Source organism: Pseudoliparis swirei, chromosome 7 (assembly GCF_029220125.1).
Source record: "Pseudoliparis swirei isolate HS2019 ecotype Mariana Trench chromosome 7, NWPU_hadal_v1, whole genome shotgun sequence".
Classification (NCBI taxonomy): Eukaryota; Metazoa; Chordata; class Actinopteri; order Perciformes; family Liparidae; genus Pseudoliparis; species Pseudoliparis swirei.
The window spans coordinates 9,890,220-9,911,137 of record NC_079394.1 but is presented as its reverse complement, the minus strand read 5'-3'; the positions used below and the strand labels follow the sequence as shown (position 1 = coordinate 9,911,137).

The following is a 20,918-nucleotide window of genomic DNA, read 5'->3' as shown; positions in this document are numbered from 1 at the left end:
GTACATGTTGTTCCCTTTTCAACTGGTGCATGCTGGGAAAAGCAAAAGGTGGATTGAGAGAAAGGCCGTCGTGGCCGACTTGTCTGCAGGCAACACTTGTCCGCCTGAACTGTAAAGTTGAAGCACAACGACAACACCAGATAAATGGATTGATCAGTCTGTAAGGCCCAGGGATCACCTCAATGTGCTTCCCTATTTTTTGGAAGAGCAATATTTTTGTATTTATTGAATTTATTGATGCCAGTCGGAATGTTATTTCAACAAATAGAAAACAACCAAAATATGAAATATATTTGTGTGGGTCTAGTGTCAACAATAAAAAAACAACTAAATTACATTATTGGGCTGGAGAAATAGTTCATGTTTAGATAAAGAATAGAAACGGCTCAAAGCCATTGGCGTGAAACAATATTATTTTACATAATGAATGTCTTCTGAAATGTTTGGTTTGTAAGCAATGCTGGAACAAATAAACAGATTACTATCCTTTATTTTAAAGTAAAAGTGCCAATAATACATTGAATGAATAAAGCACTTAGTTTCAAGTAAAAGTCATGCATTTCAAAATTGTATGAGAAAAACTTTAAAAACCATTAAAAAAAACAAAAAAGGGACTATTCTTCGAATCAGTGCGATTCCTTTAGTTCTGCTTTAGTAGCATGTAGCAGAGAGATTCCACACAGAGCCAACACAGGACATGGGGCAATAACAGGCAACGAACAACTGATGATTGACAAATTGTTTACTGTTCAATTCAAAATTGCACAATGAGTCTGCGAGCCACACCTGCGGGGAACTTTCTAAACGCCAAGGGGAGGCGGGATGTATTCGTCTTTTTTCTTTCTACCAAACTGAATTATGATTCCTCGTCATGTCGTAGGAAGCGGGATTCAGCCTCACTTGCTCTCTCTCTCACCGCGGCCTCCTTTAGGTCCTGTGGTGTCACAGAACTCTGCAGGTGGCATCAAATCATCTTTTAGCTGCTGGTGTTGTTGTTGAGCCTGGTTTAGCTAATGAGCTGAGACACGGCAGCCTCATAATATCAGTCAGCACTCCACAATGGAGAGCTCATTAAACCGTACTAGAGAAATAGGCCACATGTTCTGATGAGCTTGCCGAGCTCCCGTGTGTGTTTTGGCCTGTGCTTGTGGATTTGTGTCATTGTGTGCGCACATGTGTGGGTGTCTTCTTCTTTCTGCCTGAATGCGAGCGTGTGTGTGAGCGTGTGTGTGTGTTTCTTATCAGAGTGGTTCGATGAGTCCCTGCAGGGAGAAGCAAACCAGGGTCGTTTCTTCGAAGTGAGCGGATGTCGGCGGAGAAAAAGAAAGACAAGTGCGTTGTCAACCCCCATCCCCCCATCCCCCGCCCTCTTCTCGTCATCGCTCCATGTGGGTTTTCTGTTGTCCTCTTTCTGCCCTTCATGTTCCCAACCACTCCTTTCCTGGCAGCCTGTTCCTACACTTCCTTCTATATTATCTCACACACACACACACACACACACACACACACACACACACACACACACACACACACACACACACACACACACACACACACACACACACACACACACAGTGACCTCTGGTGCGGTCCCAGCTGACTGCTAGTCCTTCCAGGCATTGTTTGGCTTTTAACCTCAACCTTTGACCCTTTTGTGGGTTCGAGAGCCAGGGCGCATCACCAACCACCCTCCACTCCGACTGTCACACTGGAACAGACTTAATGTCCATTAACCCGTGACTGCCCCTACACAAACACACACACACAACCAGACCCACCCCCCACACACACACACAACCACTCACTCACATGAACGGAGAATGGACTATAAAGGACTGACCCCACCCATCATCTCCTCTCTCGCTTCCTTGCAAAACAAACACAGCAGCTCTCTTCTTTCCTTCCTTCCTTCCTGCAAGCCCGTCCCCTCCCCTTTCCCTCCACCTTTTATTGCCCCGGGTGCATTATAAAACATACACAAATACAAACTCTCACACACACAAACTGAAGCTGTTTCACCTAAACTGAACAAACTGGATCAAACGATTTCACAGCTCATGGACGGCGGGATGAAAGCGGCTCCAGGACTTTTATGCCGCACTGGAGCAGCACCGATGGATGAATGGTTGGACTAGTGTACGAATGTCTGAAGCTGCCAAGAGATGTTTTTCAACATTCATTCAGTTGAATAGTTACAAAAAAGATCCCAACAAACTCACTGTAGCTGTATAGTGCTGAAAGCCTCTGCAATATTAAAGAGAGAGCATCATGGCACATGAAACTCAGTATTAACTATTATTAAAACCAAGGCTCATAAGTTTCTAGAATGGAGAATAATGTCAAATGAATAATTACTTTTAAAATATAAAATTCCTCATCAACTACAGCAGGGGTGCTCACACTTTTTCAGCACGAGAGCCGAGAAGTGTCAGCGCAGCGAAAGTGAGAACATGTGTGTCTGATTTTAGTCCAAATCAACTTATTTTAATCAAATGACATTGCACCAACAAGTGTTTTGACTTGACTTTAAATACTTTTGGGACCAAACAATAGACAAATATAACTTCAATAGCGTGCTAGTGTTTTTACTACCATTGACGTACCAGGGATGAATCACACAGGCAGAGGACATCACTTCAGAAGACAAATGGGGTTCTAGCTTTTTATTTTGCTTTTAGAGAGAGGTCTCGATCCGTTGTGCAAAAACACGATAACTTTCCACACAGAAGAGACGCTGCCAAATGATAATTTTGTAACCCGAGTTCACCTCATATTCTGATGGCATAAAATGATCTCTAAGAGCCTTTGAAAACACCAGACAGCCATGGAAGCAGATGAATCATAGGATAATTTGACCAATTTATATGATTTTATACAGCTGAAACGTTTTGATCAGAGATCTTCCCTAAAAATTGTTATGCTGATTTGAAACTGAGCTCACACACTTTTGGATGCTCAGCAGCTCTAGCTGAATAATGCCTGAAATATGAATGTACACATATACAATGGCTCCGCTTGTGCAATCTATCAAAGAGGTAAATTCAGAGTTCCAGGTTCAAGTACAGAGCAAAATGGCTATGAAACAGTAGAGAAAGACAGGTGATGTTACAGTGTTCTTGTGGGATATGAAGTGGGGGAAGTCAATAAGGACCTTTTCTATGCTATTACTTTTAACTCATTCACACAGTCGTGCAGAGCCATGTGTGCAACAGGGCTGTAAATAAGTTCCACATTACACTGAGAAGCTTTTCCCCATACAGTGACAAGAAAGATGAAGACAGCAGAGCTTTTATTCAGAGTGTAGAGTTAATGGAGCAGACAGGGACCCTCCATTGACATTAAAACGCACACCCACGCCAGACTCAGCATCTGAGAGTCTTTGTACAAAGACACAGGTGGAAATTTAAAGCAGGTGGTGTGTGTGTTTGAAGGCACATTTTGAAGCAATAGCAAGCATGAGTGAGCCTGCATCTAAGTGATGCATTAACCCTCCTGTTACCTTAGGGTCAATTTGACCCCAGGCTGTTTTTCACTGTGTCAAACATATAAGAAATATCAACTTTTTTATATATTTAAAGGGCTATTTAGGTAGTCAACAAACAAACATAAAGTACCTCACACTTAAACTTGGGAAACAATATTAATTCTAATAATTTTCTGGAGGTTTTAATTCTACACGTACTTCCATCGTATCTTTGTACTCTAATTCAGCTGAAAACCCCTGGAAGCTACCATCTTCGCTCTGTGACCTCTGCTCAAGGCCTCCTCTTGCTCTCCGTCCCTCACGTCCGTTTGGAATTGGGAAAAAGAGGTTTTAAGTTTGCTGCTCCTGCGGCTTGAAATTTGCTGCAGACAGACCTGGGTCTCCGGGAACCGGTCTCCTGAGGTGTTTTTAAAAATAGATTGAAAATATTGGAGGGAAATTCATCGAGCTGTAGATGTTTTATATGACGGAGGTATGTGCTCCTGTGTGAGCTGGGTTGTGTTGACTTGAGTCTTAGTTTTGGTTTTATTCATGCTGTGATTTTGTTTTTCGTTTTTTTTATATATTGTCTGTCACTGTTTTATGTTGTATTGTATGGAACTTTGTGTGACGTGCTGCTGCTGCTGTCTTGGCCAGGACACTCTTGTAAAGGAGATTTTTAATCTCAATGAGGCATTTCCTGGTTAAATAAATTTAAAATAAAAATAAAATAAAATTCTAATTGACCCCAAGGGTAAAATATGGCAGTAAATATAAAGGTAACAGGAGGGTTAAACATTGAATGGGGTCAAATTGACCCTAAGGTAACAGGAGGGTTAACTAGCATATCTGAGATTATAGGCGTGAAAAAATGGGTGTTGCGTCTGTCTGTTGACCAACTCACATTAAAGAGCTGTGTGTTTACAGCTGTGTGAGTGGAGGATGCGCTGGCACAGATGAATGACTGCTGTGTGTAAGAAGAGATTTGAAAGAGTACGTGATCAAGCAAGCATGCAGCTTCCATCTGAAACATCCAACATGGTGTTAACTTCTTTTTCAATTTTTGTTTGGGAATACCCTTTTAAATCGGCTACCATCAAAATGTGAGCCACTCATCGCATTTCATGCACATGAACACAATATTTCCCATATCTGCACACAATTAATAATTTGCTAACCAGCGGCGGGGCATCTCACAATTCAACTGCATCACGTTAATGTCATTGACTTTCCTTTCACATGGTGATTTGAATTCACCTCCCATCCTAATTACCTCAAACTGAAGCGGAACTAAGCACTGCATTTGACTTTAAACAATCCATTTCCACTATATGGAAATGGCAAAAACAAGAGAAAAAGAAGCCCTCCCATGAGAGTGCAACATATTTGCCTCTCTCGCTGCCGACTCCCCCAAGAACACTGCTCTTTCATGTCTCTCCCCTGGGAGATTCTGCAGGCCTTCAAATCTCCTTCTTCGCTCCTTTCATGCTTACTGTAGCTCTGGCTCGCTCGCCCACATCCATCCCCCCCACCCCGTCTTGTCCGTATCATGGCACGGTTGGCTGGTCAGGCGTGGTCGGCTTATACTTCTTTGATCGGCGCGCTGATCTCTTCCATCAGTGCCAGGGGCTCCAGCTGATTACAGATGAAATGGATCTGATTTGGACTCTAACGCCGGGCCAAACACCTGCTCAGACCCGAGGAAGTGATAGAAGAGGAGGTGCAGTCGAGATGAAACCAGAGAGACTGACGTCCAGCTAATCTGCCAGAAAGACCATCTGTGCCTTTGGTCTTTGGAGCTGAATGCACGTCTGATGGAGTCAGACCGTAATCCAATCATTTGGGGTGTGGACGTGGCATGGAGATATTTAATTTTAACTATTGCACTTTCAGTACAACAATTCAATTACTGTTGATCCCCAACTGTACTGATACAACCATTGTTGATGCATAACCCAGGAGGAGTGTTATTGGGCCTGAACATATTTGTAAAGCTTCTAATCAGATATTCAAGTTGTACCAATGAATATTTAACATTATGGGCCAAAAAGTTCCTCTTTTACTGGTGAATTCACATAATAGTATCCCTTCATCTCCAGTGATTTAGAGTGTCTTTCAGGTCATTATTTGTTTTTTTATGGTTGCAACTGTAACGTTTTGTTTCAGTGTCTTCGCTCTCTCATCCTCGTTGCCAGGCAACGCAGGCAGCTGTTTATGATGAAATTAATAAAAACATCCTACTCTACACTAGCTAACTAGCACAAAACAGCAGGCAGACAAAGGTAGCCACTGGTGAACACAGTGGAGCATGGAGCACCTTAAGAGACAGATACGTCTCTCAGGAGGTGGTGGAGACCAAAATAGAGCTAAGAGAAGAGTATATTGGACTTACATTCATCAGTTAAATGTAATTTTAAATGAATGCTAATGCTGCCTTACATCTGCTTTTTGTCTAAATACCATCACCCATTGCACATCATTCCCACCACTGAGAAGGTGACCCTCCAGGGCACGTGTGCCTCCAGGACCCTGAAGATCGAAGCAGACCACTCACACACTGGACACAAAGCAGGCTAGACACTGTGACCCACCAGCACCAAAACAACAACTACATGAATAAAGCTCAGGACCCCACTGACATGGACTCTTAGTTCATTTTTAATCATTTTTATTTTTCTTCTATTCATTCTTTGTTTCTTGATTTTACTTTACTGTCTTTTATTTGTTTTTCGCCAACTATGTTTATGTAACAATACAACGTAGCAAATTCCTTGTCCGTAACATAAATTATTTTGTGCTAACCAGACAGCGAACTCCTCAATATTTGTGAGTTTTATGTGAAGTGAGTACTGCGGCAGACTCCGTTAAAAAGAAATAGCACAGCCAACCCGTCAAATGATAATTTACAAAGCAATGTGGCCTTGATGAATTTGGCATACAGTTAATACATCAGAAATAATTTTCATCATTTGAACCTGGTATTTAAAAAACCCGGGAGCAACAGGCGAACCGGTTTTAAAAGTGACATATTTTCTTTTTATAAGTGCTCTGTGGTGGATAGAATTTACGCAAACGGGAAGAGTGGTTCATGATTCCGAGAAAACTTTGGAAAGGGACATAAAGATATAATATTTTTTCTCCCACCCTAAACATCAGGAATAGATTCACCATCCAGCTACTCTAGCCAGATTACTCGTAATCCTTTAACCTGATTGTGGAAACCATGTTTTTCGTTTACTTGAGATTTATGAAATAAGATTACCTCAGAAAAGCCACACTAACCAGGTTACATATGTCCGAGCAGACACAGTCTGTTTCTCTATCTCTATCAAGGGCTCCCTTTCCCTTTTTCTCTCTAGTCGACCTTGTGCTGTCAGCGCAGCGCATGTTGTGTCTGATGTGTGCACATGAGGGCAGTGAGAAATGGTGAAACCCACGTGTCCTGTGCCCTGCCTGAGGGATGCTGGGATGACGCTGGGACCTTTCATCAAAACACATATACAAGTCTGTGTGTGTGTGTGTGTTACTCAACGATCACCAAGTAGTCACAAGTCAATCAGCCTTGCTCAAGGCTACACACACAAGTACACACACACGCACACATACTTTCACCAATACTTGTTGGTGCATATTTAAATACTGAATATAATTGCTGCACAGATAAATGGACTATAGAGTAATATATCTTATCATATGCACACCCACACTTCTTCAGTTTCACCGCCCACATATGTTACTCCTGCTCAACAGTACACCGGCGCACTAATCAAATCACTCCAGCAAATATGCCCTTCTCCCCCTCTGTTCATGTTCAGACAAACAAAAAAATGGACAAACTTTCTCTGTTGTCTTTCAAAGCTCATTAAAAAGTATTCACTGCTGAACGATTTAGCGCTGCAATCATCTCTGAATAATATAAATGGTCATATTGACGCCTGTGGGCACCAGACGTACTGTCTCATTTCCGAATAACAACCGCTGGGCGTGTGAATGCAAAACACTGTGACACACACACACACAGACATGCCCACGCACACACTATCTCCCTTTCGCTCTGGTTTCACTCTCTGCCTGCCAGTTTCTGAAACAAGTGTGTTCTGGCTTGGGGAGACCGCCTACTATGCTCCTTAGGGGTCTAATTGTCCGTCCAGTAGCACTCTTTCTCCTAACCTCCCACTCTCTCTCGCTCCTCATCTACTCTCTTCAGGTCACTTCTTTGTGCTTTTCTTTCGGGGAGGAGTTCAGGAGTTCACGCTGAGCCCACAGTCCTGGATCTCAGTGAGGTACCACGAGGCAGAAAGGTTACACCTAGCTGGACTCCCATGGAAACAACCCACACACCTCAGTGGCAAGCCAGCAGGGAGGGTTACCGTGACACAGAGATAAATAGAAAGTACAGCGCTGAAAGGAGGACAGATTTGTTAGAGCGAATTTGTTGGCTTCCATGGTTAAGTGTCTTATTTTGGTACATAAAATAGATTTCTTTATACACTTATCCCGTTTTACAGCTTTCCAAAGAACATTGAGCTAGTTGGAAGTTGTTTTATAGTCACATCCAAACATATATGGCCCCACAACCTATGGTTATTAAGGTGCGTTCACACCAAAAGTTAAACTATTTTTTCGCGCGACCGAATACCGTAAAAAGTCAACGTACAGATGAGTGTGGCTGCGATAGACGTGATAGTTTCCCGGGCGGCGCGTTTGGGGCATTTGGGGCGACGCGATGTGGGCGACACGTTTACAGTGGCGCAATTTTCGCCCCGAGTTGAAATATTTCAACTTTGAGGCGGTCATCTCGCAACTCGGGCCAATCAGCTCTTGAGTTCCGCTCTCGTAGCGCTGGAAGCGGAAGTCTTTCAGACGTAACAGTAACTTCATCGGTGAAAGTGACCGAGCTGTGTGAGCCTACGGGTGATGTCATGAACCCAAACACGATAAAAAGGGGGGGAACTATTGTTTCCGTTACTGTAAAAAAAGTTAAATCCAAACTGTTTTTTGTACAAATAAACTATGTTTTGGGGCAACGGCTGCAATAGATGATTGAACAACAATCGGTGAGTCAATGTAGGCGGCGTTTGTGTGAACAACATCTCAACCTGTCATAATCAAAACTGAAATTCTAATCCAAAACTTGCTCAAACATATTTCTCAAAAACATTCCAAACTCTGACCTACCATCAGGAGGAGATGGGGAATCAATTGTTTGTTTATTATCAGCGGAGATATATTGTTTTAGAACCGATATCATTGCAGAACAGGTTTTTAGACTGTATCTAAGGTTTGGAATATTGTTTTTACCATTGTGGGATGTTGTGTGTTAACATTAATAAATAATACAAAAACAATCCATCATTTTGTTGGGAGGTATAGCTTGTCTGTTAAGAAAATGTAAGCATTGTGAAAATGTGTCCACTGACTGCATATTGTTTGAAAACGACATGAAATGTGTGAATGGTACGGCCACAAAAGACCGTTGCTGTGCTAATTGTCTTTAGAGTTTTGAAAATGTGACCACTGGTTGGACAAATGCTTGGTAATAATAATAATAATACATAACATTTCTATAGCGCTTTTCATAATTCTCAAAGACGCTTTACAACACATAATTTAAAAAATCCTAAAAGCTATGCATTAAAAATTACAATAAAAACAAACAATAAAAGCAAATAAGAACGTTCAGAGCACACAATCACACATTAAAAGCAGTTTTGAACAGGTGGGTTTTGATTAGTGATGTAAACGATGAGAGTTCGGTGCAGTCACGGATGATTTTGGGTAGCGCCTGAAAAAAACTGTAATAGTTGTGGAACTCGGGCTCAGCTTCAAGACCTGTGATGGACGGAGAAGAACACAGCACTGAAAAGGAGGCGACATTCACGTGAATGAGTCCGTTTCGAGCCAGATCGTCACTTGCACCACATCCCCAAACTAAAAGCCTGTGTTAATGAGTTATTATTATCCAACACACTTAAAGGTGAAGTTAATGAACAGGCTTCATTGCATTCAAACGAAGCTCTCGTGGCTCACAGCAGAACTGTAGAGACAAATCAACTTTCCAAAGCCAAGTGACCACATGAAACTACGAGCATCCACCAGCCTGTCGCACCGAAACATAAGCAACCAGATGTGAGCCGTAACACAATGCTTTATGGTTACCGTGTGCAGCAGTGAAGCCGTAGCACACCTGCCATAGTGATCAACTGTCGCGTTGCCGTGTTGTGTTCACTGCCGCTGGTGGACATGAGCACCCACATGAAGTGAGAGCAGTTCAGTGAGCATCCAGTGTATTTAAAAACTGAATATTGAGGAAAGAAGATTATCTTTTAGCTTTTGGAGTTATTTGGTGACTCGTCAGCGTTAGCCCCCTCCACCTCAGTGTCGGCGAGAAGACCGGACACATGAAAAGTTGTGCTTCTGGTGCTGGGCAGTTCCCAGTGGCCTAAATTAGCAGACTGTGGTTCTACTGGGCAGCTCCCAGGAAGGAATGTGCATTTACTGTAAAAAATACTAAAATGCAAGGCGGGACATTGCTAAAGAAGCGTGTGCATACTCAGCAGAAGAAAAAAAAATCCTTCTTTGGATGAATAAATGTATGAAACAAAAGAAAAGTGCCAACGACAGCTATGCAGTTCAGGAAATCAACACTCATCAGCTGAAAATGCACCTGGCAGACAGAGAGTACAGCCCAGCCCAGACAGATATGTGCTGAAGAGAAGAGAGGCGCAGTGAAAGGTGAGAAGAGTGAGAAGAGAGTGCTGGGCCTCATTGCACTAACGCAGGCTCTATTAAGCCTGATTGGGACCATTAGAAGAGAAAGACGATACACAGACCGCGAACAGCGCTCCTCTGGCCCGGCTCCACATGAACCACCGCCGGCTCTCTGCTGTGGCGAACACTCGGCCTGATCGATAAGCAATGAGGAGGAAGGAGAGGAGGGGGAAAGGAAGGTGGCGAGGCGAGGCGAGCGGGAGAGAAAAGAGGTCCAGGTTTACGGGAAGATAAGCCGGGATCGATAGAGACAAGGGGCTGCTGATTCCCCCGCGGGGAGGGAGGACGGAGGAATGATGCTGCCGGCTCCCGCTCGTCCACCTCATCAACGCTGACGGAGGGGAACCGGTGTGTGCCAGGACACTTGGGCGAAGTCAATATGCTCACAATTGGCAGCAGAGGTCCTCCTGCGTGTTTACTGCAATAACGTTAATATACTGTAAATCTCAGGGGAAAGCCGTTACTCAAACAATGGCTGATGTCATTAACGAGCCTAAAAACATTAGCACGGCAACAGCTATCACTATGCTACTGTGTTTTTATTTTATTTGTGTATAGAAAAGGCTGTTCTCATTTATTAGACGCTTAATCATTATTCCCCTCTACTTTGCCCCTTGGGAGTTTTTGGTTGAGAGTTAAGCCAATATCGGGGAAACGCAATATCTCCTGCACGTCATGCCTCACATTCAAAGATTGAGCCGCTGGAATACTTTTAATGTAGAAAGAAGCCTAGAGTATCTTAGATGGCATTCAAACTCGCATTTGTATTGAGTCATCCTGTGAGAAGAATAGTACCAACACATCTAAATTGTATTCACTAACAATGGTATTGTTTTGTACCAGACACAAACAGAAATGTGAAAAGACATTGGTGGTGGATGAAACTCAACACTTCCTGGAGAATATTAAAAGCCTACCAGGAACGAGGAGAATTACTGTATGCCCTTTAAGGAACTGCAAGTAAGTGTTTTAACGTGGAACATTAAATGCTGCAGCTGAAGTCTATCTTGTTATATAACGTGTGCAGTGCATCTCTCAGTGGATACCTGACACCTGTCCCCCAGCCTTGATCTACATAACCTCCACCTCCCTCTATCGCTCTCTCCGTCTCCCTCCTCCGACTGTAATGGCCCCCTTTATTTTTCCTTTCTCACCCTTCATTCCTCCCAAAGCTCTTGGATGACCATGCTAACACCCTGTCAGGAAAAAAGCTATTTGTGATCGTCAACCGATATCCTCACAGAGATAAACACGCAGAGATAGAGAGAGAAAGAGAGAGAGACACACTACCAGCATTATTAGATAGAGAAGGGGGATATTGTGACTGTTACACACACACACACACACAAATACATACACACACTTCAAGAAAAAATAAGGACTGAGGAAAGGAGAAATGTTGCCGAAGGCTGTTTCTTTGGAGCCTCCGTGTTTGCCGTGTGTGTGTGAGCACGGATTGATCGCTGTTGTCGTTACGGTATTTGTGTGCACGGTTAAGTGCATTCCTCTTGGTATTCTGTTTGTGGAAGTTGGGATACAAATAATTTCTTGAGTCTAGTAGTATCCGCTTGATCGAACACACAACTGAGGGTAAAGAAGATGGCCACGGACTGAATAAGTGTCGTAAGTGTCTCGTGGTGATATCGGCGTCCCTCGATGACCCAATTTCAGAAGTAACGGGAGCACAATGGAGCAGTGGTCCCCAACCTTTTTTGAGCCACGGACCGGTTCCGTGTCAGAAATTATTTTCACGGACCGGCAATATAAATGACGTAATAAATATGACGTCATACAATTATACGAAGGGCATAAAGTGCCAAAACTACAACTCATCATTACGCTGAATTAGTGTGAGCCGTGCGCTTGTTTACCTGCAACGAGCCGCTAATGGAGACGGCGACACAGACGTGTGTTTGGTCCGCTGCTCCTAACCGAGTTCTGGTCGCTGTCATTAGAACACCGGCAGAGTTGTTGTGTGAAATGTCCCTTAAGGCCACCGTCATTTGCATCTCCAGCACATGTTCTTCTAGCTCGGACGGCTCGATTCACCGGGTGGGTTTGTTTACAAATGGGTTGCAGGTCTATTCTTTTGCAGTCGGGTTTTTTGTGGTTGGAGTACCGCTCAAACTCTTTGAAAAGCCTCTTCCACCCGGTCAACGTCTGAAACATGTAGAATATTCCGCTGTTCACTCGTCCACACAGCAGCGACTTTATCGGCCAACTTGAAAACAGTTGTCATTTCCCTGAAGTGACAGAATTCATTGAGCAGGTTGAATATGTTTGAAGATTCTTTGTCACTGTGCCGCCAGCAGAGGGTTCGGCGCGTGAGACTCGCCTGCAGCGATAAACCCGAACTTTAAGACTCCTGAACTCGGCTCAGACGTACACACGGGTGTATCCGGTCCTTTTTCAAAATAATATATTTTTCCGACTGATAAAAAAAAAAAAATTACAACTTTTTTTCCGCGGCCCGGTTCCAACCAAGCCGTGGACCGGTACCGGGCCGCGGCCCGGGGGTTGGGGACCCCTGCAATGGAGGACAACCCCCGACTGTATGGCGATTGGTTCACTGTTATTTACAAGTGATCAGATTGGATGTCCTCTGGTGTCCCCATAGTGCTCTGCTGGTAGCCGCATGGATTCGTCTCAACGCTTCCACACTTTTTAAATCATGGATTGAAATTGAAACTGGCTTGAAAATGGAAAAAATAAGGCAATTAAGCTTTTTTCTTTTTCTAAAGCATTGTAATCAAAGAAAACCCTTCATTGCCTTACTTTCATGAGTGATATCTAGCTTTATACCTTTTCAAATGTTAAATCTAGATACAAATAGATAAAGTGGAAAATACATTCGATAGTTTGATGCATGTGAGTCCAAAACTATCGACTTTGTTCAAGTAACACAAATCGTGAAATGTATTTTCAGTAAACCTAAACTTTAAATTCTGTGCATGGTCGTAGCTACTGGCAACGCTGCAATCCAAAAGCTTCTCTTCCCTTTCTTCCTTGTTTTCAATTTTTACCCCGTCGGCGAAATATGGCCGCCTCACCTTCACTCGCACATACAAGCGGAAGAGGATGAGGTGCGAGCATCCCACACCCCCACTCACACAGATACACACTCTCTAACGCACAACTTTCAGCATCTTTCTGAAGGAAAATGCCCCGAAATCTGAAATCCAATATCCTACTCAAATTCAACTCTTTGTTAGCTTTCTCCTTATCTCCCGGCTCGAGCTCTCCGCTGCTTTCCCTTTGTCTTGCTGGTGTCTCATTTATTTTCAAGGAGTACCTGAAAATGCCTGTAATTCCCTCATCCTGTTTTTGAAAAACGATCACCCCCCCCCTCTCCTGCATGTCTTTCTTTTCTTTTCCCTTCTAATTTCCCCTTTATTTTTGTATTATTCCCTCATTTTACAGCGCTCCCCCTTTCCTCCTGTGTTTTCTCTGTTCTCCTCTTTTCATCCACACTACCAGGAAGGTTTCAGAGGATCCAGAAAAGATGCTGCTGTTTTTCTCCACCCCGTCTTCTGATTTCTCTTCCTTACTTGTTTTCTTCTCCTCCCTTGCGCGCCTTCTTGTTCTCCCTTTCAGTGGTTGTTGTTGTTTCCCCCCCCCCTCTCGTCTTTGTGAACGTTGAATCGAGACACTTGGCTCAGATGAAGGTCACATCGGGCTAAAGGAGAAGAGGAGGAGAACAAGAGAAGGCATGATGAGTGACGAGGGTGGATGTTTGTGTGCAAGTATGTGGCACGGCTGCTTTTAATCATTGTAATGTCTCCCTCAGAGAAGACCTGTAAACATTCAGAAGCTCACGCACACACACACACACACACACACACACACACACACACACACACACACACACACACACACACACACACACACACACACACACACACACACACACACACACACACACACACACACACACACACACACACACACACACACACGTGCTGCTTCCATGTACACACACAGTGAACTACACACAGGGACATGCTAGAGAGCCAAAGTAATAAAGTGGTATATTTCTATGGGAGCTGTGATTTTAACACTTTAATTGTTGTTTAGGGTCATTAAAGGTTTAGTTCATTTCAATAAGAAGTGCTGGAGTGGATGCTAATATGATCGATGACAATAGACAGACACACGTTTAGATAGATCAATACAAAAAATGCTAATTGATTGATGGCATTGAGTTGAAGCTGCTAGTGGAACAAATGTGTCTCTCTCGAGTTCCCAATTTGGAAACGAAATGTCTGACACGCTTGTCTTGATTGATCTTTTCCAAAACCAGTGATTAAAAAAGAGGAACAAAGGGAGAGCAGAGCGGACGTAGCTTCCTGTTTCGTCCTTGCGAGTGACGCAGCAGGACGCATTAGCACGTCCTCGACGACTTCTGCAAGTGGTTTGAGTGCCCCTTCATACTTTGTCTAGAACAAAGTATGAAGGGGCACTTTTCACAGGAAGGTTATATAAAAGTGGATGAAGCAACACAACAACAGCCAACAAACTACAAAAGATTCTTCCATTTTGCACTAGCCGTTTCCTTAAAGATGTGTTCCCATGAACCCATGTGCCAAAGCTCAACGAATTTGGTGCAGACATTGACTTGATTTTCGGTTATAATTAGTGTTTTGGGTCATAATACATATGAAACATGCATTATGGCATGCAAAGCAACACACACACACACACACACACATACACACCTGAACCCTAAGGCTGCTCACATCCATTGGATCCCACTGCAGATCACATAACTGCCAAGTCTCAGCCGTTGTGTGTGTAGGTCATACATGTGTGTGTGTGTGTGTGTGTGTGTACAGAGGCGTAGATTCATGTCAACATCGATGGCTCACTAATCGCGATGAGAGCGCCGCGAGCCAAGCAGATACTGTCGGTAACGTATGGGCCAGCTAGTGTTACACACAGGGCGCATACAAAAAAACCTCCGACACCATCATAGTTCATTCCCAGCTGTCAATAAACTAGACACTGGAAACCCTGCTACACGGTGTGCACACTGCCCGGCACTATATCGACTGCGAGAGCGCCGACGTCCATCACACTTTATTGATCGAGCGCGGGAAACCCCACAAAGCATCTCATAGAAATCAGAAATCTTTGAAAAGTGTCTCTACTTTAGGCCTGTTGGCAAATTGATGTGAATGTCATGATGCCCTTATTACATGAAAACTAAATAAAAACAGTGTATCACCAAAATGTCAACTAAAACAGCCCTGTTGTCATCATTGAAACAACACAATAGGTTGTCAAGTGGCCTCTTTATCCACCGGAGTAGACGGATGTTCTCAACCCTTAAATAAATCAATGAATCCTTTATCACTGGGCAGTGACAATATGAAAACCTTCCATTGGCCCGGCTTTTCTGAAGAAAAAAGACCAAAATAAAATAAAAAGGTTACGTAAAAATCAAATTGAAGGCAGGTCCTTCCTTCAAAATCGAGTTAGTTTAATTAAATGTGCTGGAAAGTGAATTTAGACTTAATGAGAAACCTCACGTCTGTGAGTCACCCCCCGTACGAGTGTGTGTTTGTGTGTGTGTGTGAGTTAACTGCTTCTGGTGGAGCGTTTAACCCTTCAGTGAGCGCCTCCACTTGGGACTGAACCGCCGGTGAGTCTGCTGAAGCTTTCAGCGAAGGAACTTTAAAGGCTGCTGTGAAAAACAATCTCACCGAAAGGAAATATACTGCTGCTACTGAGGCCACTGGCTGTGCTATCTAGAGGACTGGATGCCCCCCCCCCCCCCACACACACACACACACAACTATGTGACAGCACAGCAGCATACTGGTCATCTCTTGTGGATTTTTCCTAAATAAGTAAGTCATCCAGACCTCAGCTTTCCATTGGCATCATCCAAGGGAACACAGCAGCCAAAAGCCTGCGAGGCTCCACACAAACACACACACGCACACACACACACACACACACACACACACACACACACACACAAGCAGATCGCCACACAAACCAGTGTGCACACACATACTTCCAAAAACACAAACAAGGCTGAGAAGGAGGAAGAGGGGTAATGTGGAGGGGGAGTTGAGGGTCTGGTTAAAAAGCAGGATTTCAAGAACACCTGCAACCCCCCCCCCACACACACACATACACACACACAGCCTCCAGCTGCTGGCTGCCTGTGCGTTTGACAGGCAGCACAGTGAGGGGCTGTGTGGAAGCCAGCCAGCCGCTTATGAATCAGCAATGACTAACAGTTTAAACCTGTACTTTCTGAGCTAATCGCCTGCATGCTTATTGTAAATGCATGCGTTATGTGTGTGTGTGTGTGTGTGTGTGCGCGTGCGTGGGTGGATGTGCCGTATACCCACGTCGTGTGTGAGCATGGCACAGTGTGCCTGAATGTGTGTTGATGTGCAGTAGCCCTCTCCATCAGGCCCAATTGTGACAGCCCGGGCCTATAATTGCTTTGCACCAAATTTGACATTCTCTAAGCCGACAGCACCCTGATGAGCAGAATGAAAGTGGAGTGACGATGTTCCCGTCACTTCCTCCAATCTGCCTCGACAAGAGCACAACTCCGGGCTCCGTTTGATCAAGACAAACGCAATGGGATGCTAATGAGATGCAAAGGCCCGGGCTTTGAGCGCATGCCAAGGTGTGTGGGTTCGCTTCGTAAGAGTGCGTGTGTGTGTGTGTGTGTGTGTGTGTGCGTGTGACTGTGCCAGTAATGGCAGCTCTAATCAGCGGCAGGATTGGAGGAGGAATGTGGCAATAAAGCCCAACAAAATGCCTGCCAGTCCCTATTAGAGCCGAGCACTCTCTGAAAGTGTGGCTGACGACACACAGAGAGAGAGAGACATATATACACGCACACACACACACACACACACACACACACATTCAGACACACCATCTGTGGACATCTGGCCAAGGTCAGAGTGAGGTCTGTTCAATGAACGTCAACTGCACACCTCTTCTCACTCCACCACCACCACCAGCAGCACCAGCAGCACCAGCAGCACCACCAGCACCCCTTTAAAGCTGCAACGCCTGACTTCACGGTCTTGGTCGTCCCGAGTGATTCGGTCGTAAACTGTGACCCCTCTAAGTGCAGCCTGTTACCCACTGGCTGTGATTTACGAGCTAAAATTAGAGGTGGCCTCCATTTACTGAGGTCATTATCAGCGGCGAGGCCCGACAGAGTCAATTGCCACCGAGATCCCTCACGAGAGACGTCCGTCCATATTCCACCGAGAGATCGATTATTCAGTGTGCGATAGAAGTGACTGATGCTCAGCTGGCGGTCCACCATTCGTCTTCTCCGGTCTGCTTCGGCTCCGCGTGGCCATTCCTTTTGGATGCTTTGGGAGATATGCGGCTTTGACAATTATTATTTAAATGTGAACAGAGATGGCTGATGTTTGATCAATGATGCATTTGATACCACTTTTTAAAGTTGTAATAAATAGCTTTATCAATTTTAATTAAGAATGTACTCAAGCTATAGATTAGTTTAAAGCCAATAATAAGAGCCACTTGTGGGTTGCCAGATAGCCTCTGATTGATTGGGCTGTAGAATAGAACGAGGAATAATTTAATAAAATGAAGAGTTGCTAAATCGCCTTCGAAGCTTCTCATATCTGTCCGTCATAAAAATAAATGGTGAACGGCTGCACGGATGTTTTTTAAGATGGACTGTAAACTTTTTCGTTAGTTATAATTAACGACTGCTCTAACGTGATCAGCACCGGAGGAAAAAGCCCTCTTTGCCAGCTCTGAACTCGGCACAGATGCCGTCAAAGCCTCTGGCGCTGCAGTCGGTCAGAACGCATCCATCGGGTGTTTGGCAATGTCAACTCGAGGGTTTGAAGTCCTATTGTCTCTGCGGCGAGATCCAAAAACAACTAAGTAAAAACTCTGCATTTGTTAATGTCGGTACATAAAGTGATTGTGATTGTATAATATTTGTTTCAGTGAAGTGGGACCTTTCCACTATCATCCATTCATTTCCTGTGTTTGCCTGCTTTGGATGCTTTTGGCAAAAAGATATTGGGCTTGAGCTGAGGAGCCGTGATTATTACTCCCACTGAGCCAGAACACACAGGAGCCACCGTGGACACAATACACTGAGCAGCACCTGGTGTGTGAGCGAAACCGAGGAAGAGACACAGGGAGGAAGAAAAGGTCACATCCATGACACACACACACACACACACTCTATATCAGACACCTCATTCAACTAAATTAGTAGTATTCTTGAGCTTTATGGTGTGTGTGCATGAGAAGAGGAAAGCCCTGCAAAATGAGGTGGTGGGGTGAGTGCTCCGTGTGCATGCATGTGTGTGTGTGTGTGTGTGTGTGAGAGACCTCTGTTTACATAAGAGAGAGGATGTGATGGTAAAGCACTGGCTTGGGCCATGGCCTTTTCACAACAAGGCCCAGGCTGGTGAGGAGATTTCTCCCAATATTTGTCTCATAAAGGGAGTAAAGCCGGACAAATCCATCCTGCTGAGGTGTCGTCTGATGAAAGCGCTCCACGCACCGGACCACTTTCACTCTGCTCTTCTCCCAGCATGCTCTTTACGGGTATCAACACAAGTAGACTTTTCCACCTTGTGAAATGTCAGATAATATTTTAGATAACCCTAATGTGGCTTATCTAAAATATTTCAGAAGTCAATGCTGAATATTTATCAAATTTCAAAAATGTGGACGAGGTCGCACGATTTCAGAGCGAGCGAGATTTGGTTAGTCACAATAACCATCTCGTGGGATCATATCCAAATTGTTCCCTGCTCTGGATTTTGCCCTCGCTCTCAATACTGAACTGTTGTCTCCACGAGTAGAGACAACAACAACAACAACAACAACAAGGAAAAATAGGGTCTGGGTTGAAAAATAACAAAGTTAAACTTAGCGAAATATGCTAAATTTGCACTAAAATATGGAGATTCAAGCGTCCCCGTCTATTGGGAACAATGTACTTATAAACATATAAATATATATATATATATACTGTATATCTGTCTTTTTTGTGAATTGAACTTGACCCTGGATGAACACAAAAGCATCTCTTAATGTTTAAGCCTCCATTCACCGTTGATGCCATATCTCTGCAGATAACAAAAACCTAAAATACACATTCTTTGCTTTTTTAGATGCAAGTTGACGTCTATTTATGCAACAGCTTAGGCCTTCTGGCCTGTACGAGAAAGAAAATCCATCTATTCAAAGTATACTTGAAAAACTATTTTTCGGCATTGGTCCTGACTAATGTGATCGAACTCTCCAAAGACGGCCGACCTTCTGTGGTTCAGGGTCTCATTGAAGGAGACCCTGAACCATCGCGGAGGAGTACGCCGTATTTCAGGTCTGCCGTGGGCCCTGAAGAACAATGGTGCCTGCCAGTGAATAAGTAAACCGGGTAAACATACTGCCTGTCTCTGCATACTCTGCAATATTATTCTCATTCAAGGTCAAAGCCGGAGTGATTTTTCTTCTTCTTCCCCCGTGGAACCACCAGAGGCAGGGATATCCTGTTTCATTAGCTCTCACTGCTGCTGCCCAACACAATATAACCGGCTGAGGGTTGGAGCCGCAGCTGAAATAGCAAATAGAGGATTATTGACGGAGAGGAAGGTTAATATATGTGAGCGTGGATCAATGCATGCATCTACTCCTGTTACTGTGTGTGTATGTGTGTGTGCTCATCCATCATGTGCATATTTTCCATCGGGTGGTATACGTGTTTGTGAAGCTTAACTTGCATCTGCCCCTGCGCGAGCATGTGTGTGTGTGTGTTTGTTTCTGACAGTAACAGCGGGAGCTCCAAGCGTTATCTCATTACGTGGCTCTCCCAGGCTGCAGGAGGACCCTGTCTCTAATGGCCTCTGTGTTCATCGCAGTGAGGCAGACAGAGGGCGGAAAGGAGGGCCACCCTCCCCCCTCCATGGTAACTGCCAGGACCCCTGGGGGCCCATGGCAGGGCTGGCTAAGGCAGCAGCTACAGCCTTGGGGGACCGATACAAAGGGGATCTCGACAGCTAAACAACTGACATCACCTTCCACTACTGACCACGTCTGCCTCAACCCAACCCGGCCCCACACTCAGTGTATCATACTCACACAACTCTACTCATCCGAATTCTATCTTTTAAGCATCAGTTCACTCGAAATTACAAGCACATATTTTCTCCCTTACCTCCGGTGATACAGTCATGGGCCATGCAGATACTTTGGGGCTTCATTTTCCTCATGTTTTCGACTGAAGCGCATCACAACTTGAGTGTCGAGAGAAGCTCTTTGAACAAACCTTCCTGCCACAGCAGCAGCAGAGAGCAGAGATAAGGACGGCGAGAGAACTGACCCTTTAACCAAATCATACTCGGAGTGATGACAGGCAGAAACACCCTGCACCTCGAAGGAAATGACTCATCTTCCTCTTCTCTGTAACACACACAGCAGGTGACCGACGTCTAGGCACACGCACACAGTGGACTCAAACTGTTTAGCCCGACATAATGAAGCACATAATCACACCCACGTACGCTGGGACACAAAGGAGTTATATCAAGACGGATTATCCCTGTTACACACACACACACACACACATACACACACACACACACACATACACACAGATGAACCTGCATGCACGCAAAGACGCATTATGAGCCCGGGCAGACCGAGT

The 20,918-nt window shown here is 44.4% G+C and overlaps 1 protein-coding gene across 4 annotated transcripts in view; it reads right to left on the bottom strand.

The window, feature by feature from the left end:
- The window catches only part of sema4c (sema domain, immunoglobulin domain (Ig), transmembrane domain (TM) and short cytoplasmic domain, (semaphorin) 4C), an 85,887-nt gene that overhangs the window by 46,370 nt on the left and 18,599 nt on the right, over window positions 1-20,918 (bottom strand). The window contains exons 1-2 of one of the 4 annotated variants that reach the window (XM_056419236.1): window positions 20,430-20,691; window positions 13,783-13,910 (exon numbers count right to left, since the gene is read on the bottom strand). The exons of 1 other annotated variant lie outside the window; for it this stretch is intronic. The gene's annotated coding sequence lies outside the window, so the exon portion shown is untranslated. Of the gene's footprint in view, window positions 1-13,782; window positions 13,911-20,429; window positions 20,692-20,918 lie in introns of those variants that run through there. 2 more of the 4 variants (XM_056419237.1, XM_056419239.1) reach the window with 2 other exon arrangements.